We start from the raw sequence: 6,779 nt of genomic DNA on the forward strand, positions 1-6,779 counted from the left end.
ACCATTTCCAGTTACATAGGTCAGCACCTTTTCCCTCATCTCCTTCAGCAACGTGCTCCATGTATTCATAATAAAGTTAGGTTGTTCTGTCAGATTCTGTATTCCATCCTGATATCCCATGACCTCCTTCATGAATTTCTAAAATATTTACATACATTAAGGTTCACCCTTTAAAAACAAAAAGTGAAGAGTTACATTTTATTTGGTGGAAATTTTTAGGACTTCAAGCCTGGGAGTTGGCATCTCAAGTAGCCCTGAGAAAACTGCTCTGGTGTGTGTGTGTGGGGGGGGGGGGGGTTGCTGAGGGGGCTAGGGGGCACTAGGATATATAGCAGTTTTGCAACAAAGCAAATAATATCTCGTTTTGTGGATATACCATAGTTTGTTTATTCATTTACCTATCAAAAGATGTAATTGTTGCTTTATTTCTTGTATATTATAGATAAAGCTGCTACAAACATTCATATGCAAGCTTTTTTGTGTGCATATACATTCTGTATCCCAGCTTTATTGAGATATAGTTGAAATGTCATATTGCATAAGTTTAAGGTATAAAAGTATTGATTTGATACACATATATATTGCAAAATGATCACCACCCTAATGTTACCTAACACCTGCATCATATCACATTATCACCATTTCTTTTTGTAGTAAAAGCACTTAGGCTCTACTCTCTTGCTAACTTGCAAGTATATAATACAGTATTATTAGACATAATCACTACGCAGTACATTAGAGTCTCCAGAACGTATTCATCCTGTAACAAGAAGTTAGTACTCTTTGACCACCATCTTGATACTGAGCAGGACCATGTGGGGCTCCTGAGCACAAAAGTCTTCCTGTGTCCCCCATTTCTTTGATTACAGGAAATAAGCTTCATTCAGCCTCCATGACCTTCCCTCAAGCAGTTGTTAAATTAGGGAAGGGAGGGGATTACAGTCAAAGGAAAAACAAGCAGTCAAGAGAACCAGTAGTGCAGTCGGGACAGGGTCTTTGTTCTCCATCAAGTGATACAAGCAACAATATCTCCCAGCTGTTTTGCAGATACTGAAACCCACACCAGGTAGGAGAAGTTAATACTGCCCACAGGTATGCAGACCATTTGAAACCAGAACCTTGATGATGCTGATTTCTGATTACCTCACCACCAACCAATCAGAACAATGTCCACAAACTGACCACACCCTCTTTGAACCACTGTTATAAAAAAATCTTCACCACCCCCCTCCAGGTCGGAACACACAGTTTTGAGGGCTAATTCTTGTTGTGGGCCCCTTTGCCTGGCAACACAATAAAGCTATTCTTTTCTACTTCACCCAAAACTGTCTCTGAGATTTAATGCATTGTCAGGGTACAGAGGCTGGATTTAATCTCCCCCTTTTCCAGCTCTCACACCAGCCTAGCCCCTGCTAACTACCATTCTGGTCTCTGTTTCTATAATTGGGCTTTTTAGGTTCCATACATATGTGATATCCTACTTTGTCTTTCCCTGTGTGACATTTCACTTAGCCTTAACACTTCTTTCAAAGTTCATCCATACAGGACTTAAAATCAGTTGTGTGAAAAGCTAGAAGTGCATTGTCTGCATCTGGTGGCAAGACTGTTTATCTCAGGAAGAAATTGCACACCGGACTCCCCAGCATCTGTTCAGTTTGCATTCTCATCAGCAATGATTGGCAGTTCTTGTTGCTCCACATCTTTGCCAACTAGGATTGTTAGCTGTTGTTGTTGTTTTCTCCCAAAACTCTAGCTATTTAGGTATGTACTAGTATCTCGTTGTTTTAATTTGTAATTCCCTAATGACAAATGATGTTAAGAAGCTCTTCATATGCTAATTTCTATCTGTATATTTTCTTTGGTGAAGTATCTGTCAAACTATTCCCCATTTTTTAATTGCTTTTTTAGTTTTATTTTTATTTTTGTGTTTTAAAATTATTTCATATATTTTGAATGTTTTTTATCAAATGTGTGTTTTGCAAATATTTTCTCCCAGTTTGTGGCTTTCTTTCCATTTTCTTAATAGTGTCTTTCTCAGAGTAGAGGGTTTTAATTTTTATAAAGTCCAACTTTTTATTCTTACATGGGTGATAGTTTTGATGTTACATCTAACAACTTACTACCAGATCTAAGGTAACTTAAATTTTCTCCTGTTAGTTTCTTTTCTAGAAGTTTTGTAGTTTTCATTTCGCATTTAGATCTAAGATCTATTTTCAGTTCAATACTAGGAAATGTGTAAAGTTTGTTCTAGGTTTGTTTTTTTTTTGCAAATGTATATTCAATTATCCCAACACCGCTGGATGAAAGACTATCCTTTCTTCATTGAATTGCCTTTGTGTTTTTGTTAAAGATGAATTGACTATATTTTTTAACATAGTCAACTTTTGGGGGGCCCTCTCTTCTATCCCATTTACCTACATGCCTATTTTTTTCTAGTTGCATGCTATCTTGAGTATTGTATTTTTATAGTAAGTCTTGAAAATAGATAATATGAACCCTTCATCTTTGTTCTTCTCCTCCAGTATCTGCTGGCTATTCTAAGTCTTGTGCCTTTCCACGTAAATTTTAGAAACAGGTTGCCAATATCTGAAAAATATATTATTGGGATTTTCATTAGAATTTTGTTGAATATAGAGTTGGAAAGAATTGACATCTTAGCAATACTAAAACTCTCCAATCCATGAACATGAATATCTCTCCACTTTTTTAGATCTTCTTTGATTTTTTTATTGTAATTTTATAATTTCCTTCATATAGACCTAGTATTAAATATAGGCTTTAGTTTTCATGACTTTTAGTCATTTCATGACTTTAGTTTTATTGTAATGTTAATGTTTTGTTTTTATTCAAATTTCAATAGCTAATTGTGAGTATATAGGAAATAAATTGACGTTCATATGTTAAACTTGTATTCTGCAACCTTATTTTGCATGTATGTTTATAAGTTCCAGGAGTTGCTTTTTGTTTCTACTTTGGATTTTTCTACATAGCAAATCATGTCAGTTTTACTTCTTCCTTTCCAATCTTTGTGTCTCCTTTTCTTGTCTAATTGCACTAGCTAGAAATTCCAGCATATTGATAAATATAAATACAGTGGACATCTTTGCCTTGATCTTGATCTTAGGGGAAAAGTGCCCAATTGATGTGATAAAGTGATTTTTTTCTTAAGCTAGTTGATATATTGGATGACATTGATTAATTTTCAAATGGAGACTGAGCCTTGCATCCGTGGAATTAATTCAACTCACCGTTGTCTATTATTTATTTTGTATATTGTTAAACTTAAGTTGCTATTATTGTGTTGAGGACTTGTGCATTTTTATTCATGAGTAATATTGCTGTGTGGTCTTCCTTTCTTATAATGTCTTCATCCATTTTGGTATTAAGGTAGTACTAGTCTTATAAAGGAGAAGGCAATGGCACCCCACTCCAGTACTCTTGCCTGGAAAATCCCATGGATGGAGGAGCCTGGTAGGCTGCGGTCCATGGGGTCGCTAAGAGTCGGACACGACTGAGCAACTTCCCTTTCACTTTTCACTTTCACACATTGGAGCCTTAGGAAATGACAACCCACTCCAGTGTTCTTGCCTGGAGAATCCCAGGGACGGGGGAGCCTGGTGGGCTGCCGTCTATGGGGTCACACAGAGTCGGACACGACTGAAGTGACTTAGCAGCAGCAGCGGCAGCAGTCTTATAAAATGAGTTAGGGAAGTGCATGCCTACGGTCGCGGCAGCGGTTCCGAGATGGTGGGCGGCGGCGGGATGCGGGGCGGTCTCCTGGAGAACGCTAACCCCCTCATCTACGAGCGCTCTGGGGACCGGCCAATGACCGTGGGCTAGGAGGACGAGTAGGTTCCAGACAGCACCAACGCGCGCGAGATCTTCGATTTGATTCGCTCCATCAATGACCCGGAGCATCCCCTGACGCTAGAAGAATTGAACGCAGTAGAGCAAGCCCGGGTTCAGGTGAGCGACCCCGAGAGCACAGTGGCCGCGCCTTCACACCCACCATTCCCACTGCAGTATGGCCACCCTTATTGGCCTGTCCATCAAAGTTAAGCTTCTGCGATCCCTTCCCCAGCGTTTCAAGATGGATATGCACAGTACACCAGGGACCTATGCCTCAGAACATGCAGTGAGCAAGCAGCTTGCAGATAAAGAGCTGATGGCAGCCGCCCTAGAGAACACCCACCTGCTTGAAGTTGTGAGCCAGTGTCTATCAGCCCGGTCTTGAGCCTGGATTTTGCTCCCAGCCCCACACAGGGCTTATGGCCTTGTTTTCTTGAATCACTGACAATAAGAAACAAACATTTTGCATTTTGTAATAAACCCTTAAATTATATTCATTTAAAAAATAAATAAATAAGATGAGTTAGTAAGTGTACCTTCTATATTTTCTGGCAGATATTATTGAGAGTTGTAGTTTCTTGTTTGAATGTTTGGTATAATTCATTAGTGCTTTCTTCTTTTTTGAAGAATTGTGTTTTTATTTTTAAAAAGTTCTTATCCAATTTCTTTAGTGGCTGTAGACATATTATGATCATTTACTTTTCCTTCTGTGAGTTTTGATTGTATCTTTCAAGAAATTTGTCCATTTGATTAAAGTTATCAAATTCATAAAATTGTCATGTATGCATAAAATTGTCATAATATTACCTTATTATTCCTATAATGTCCAGGAGATCAATAGTAATATCTCATTTTTTATTTTTAGTATTAATAACTTGTGTCCAGCTAGTGGTCCATCAATATTATTGATATTTTGAAAGAATCCGTCTTTTTGTTTCCTTGTTTTCCTCTATTGATTTCCTGTTTTCAATGTCATTGATTTTTTACTCTAATTGATATCATATCATTGTTTTGCTTGGTCTTAATTTGCTCCTTCTCTAGTTTCATAAGATGGAAGTTTGGGTTATCTGTTTTGGATTTTTTTTTATTTACTTATTTATTTTTTCTAGTGCACATTCAATACTATATGTTTTTCTCTATGCCCTGCCTTTGATACATCCTAAAGATTCTGGTAAGTTGTATTTTCATTTTCATTAAACTTTTAAAATTTCTCTTGAGACATATTCTTTGACCCATTTGAAATTTAATGCTATTTAATTTCTAAATATTTGCAGATTTTCTAGTTACCTTTCTGTTATTTGGTGCTTCCCTGACAGCTCAGTTGGTAAAGAATCCGCCTGCAATGCGGGAGACCCCAGTTCAATTCCTGGGCCGGAAAGATTCACTGGAGAAGGAATAGACTACCCACTCCAGTATTCTCGGGCTCCCCCTGTGGCTCAGCTGGTAAAGAATCTGCCTGCAATATGGGAAACTTGGGTTCGACCCCTGGGTTGGGAAGATCCCCTGGAGAAGGGAAAGGCTACCCTCTCCAGGATTCTGGCTTGGCGAATTCCATGGACTACATACAGTCCATGGGGTCACAAAGAGTCAGACACGACTGAGCGACTTTCACTTTCTGTTATTTATATCCAATTTAATTCCATTGTTGTCTAAGAATAACTTTTTCTAATTTCTATTCTTTTAAATAGTTTAATATATGTTTTATGATCTGGTTCAGAACATGGTCCACACCATCAGTAAATGTTCCATGAAAGCCTGAGAAGAATGTGTAGCTAGTAACTGTTATGTGGAGAATTCTATAAATGTCAAATATCTCAAGTTGGTTGATAGTGCTCCTTAGATCAACTATATTCTTACTGATTTCCTGCGTACGTAACATATCAATTACTGAAAGACAAAACTCACTAAATTTCAAATATAGCCAGGAAACTCACTATATTTCTCATCTTTTCCCTCTATAAGAAAGGTAGCTTTATTCTCCCTTCTGATTTTCTTTAAGATTTCTCTCTGCCTTTGATTTTTCTCCTTGATTTTCCATTTCTAGGAATATGGTATTGTTAGACATGTTTTGGGTATTTATTCTGCTTTGGGTTCTTTGAGATCTTAGATCTGTGGTTTAGCATTTGTAATCAGGTTTGGAACATTCTCAGATATTGTTGCTTTAAATATTGTTTTCCGTTTCATTCTTTCTTTTCCTTCTAGCATGCTAATTAAGTGTGTGTTACACTTTCCAAAATTGTCCCATGGTTCTTTAATATTCTTTCTCTTTGCATTTTAGTTCAAGATGTTCTACTGACCTATGTTCAAGATCATGAATTCTCTCTTCAGCTCTGCTCAGTCTACTGATGAACCCATAAAAGACATTATTCTTTCTGTTATGGTGTTTTTCATTTCTAGCAATTCCTTTTGATTATTTCTTCATGCTTTCATCTCTCTGCTCACATCACCCATCTGTCTGAGATGTGTGTAATGTTCGTACATGCCAGATGCTTCAAATTCTTCTGGTGTCCTAGATTTTGTCTCCACTCTGGACATATGCTTCCCCAAGAAATCTTCCTCAGAGAGAGTCTGTATAAGGGATTTGCTGCAAGATTCATTTTAACTTTAAATGCTTTAATGTTCAGTCTATTCCAATGACATTTTGGGGACCTGGATTTTAAAAAGTGATCTAGTGGCCATAGTACCCAAACTAGAAGCAGCCCAGTGACTAGATTACTTGGTTCTGAAAATTAAAACTTTTGTCTTTTTTCTTACTGTTAAACTGGAAGAATGTTTAACTTCGGCTGTTCATATTCTCATTTATAAAGCTTTATAAGAACTGCTACTTTTAAAAACAAAAGAAAAAGTAAAAAAAAAAAAATCCCATAATATGATTAGGGGTAAAGAAAGGAGAAAGTTATACAATAGCAGAATTGCTTTAAAGTCTTCCA

At 37.1% G+C, this 6,779-nt stretch overlaps 1 pseudogene; it reads left to right on the top strand.

Moving 5' to 3' along the window:
* Positions 1-3,724: 3,724 nt before the first annotated feature.
* On the top strand, positions 3,725-4,325 carry LOC110128447 (cytosolic iron-sulfur assembly component 2B pseudogene; annotated as a pseudogene).
* The last annotated feature ends 2,454 nt before the right edge of the window (positions 4,326-6,779 follow it).

Source organism: Odocoileus virginianus, chromosome 28 (genome assembly GCF_023699985.2).
Source record: "Odocoileus virginianus isolate 20LAN1187 ecotype Illinois chromosome 28, Ovbor_1.2, whole genome shotgun sequence".
In the NCBI taxonomy this organism is placed as follows: domain Eukaryota; kingdom Metazoa; phylum Chordata; class Mammalia; order Artiodactyla; family Cervidae; genus Odocoileus; species Odocoileus virginianus.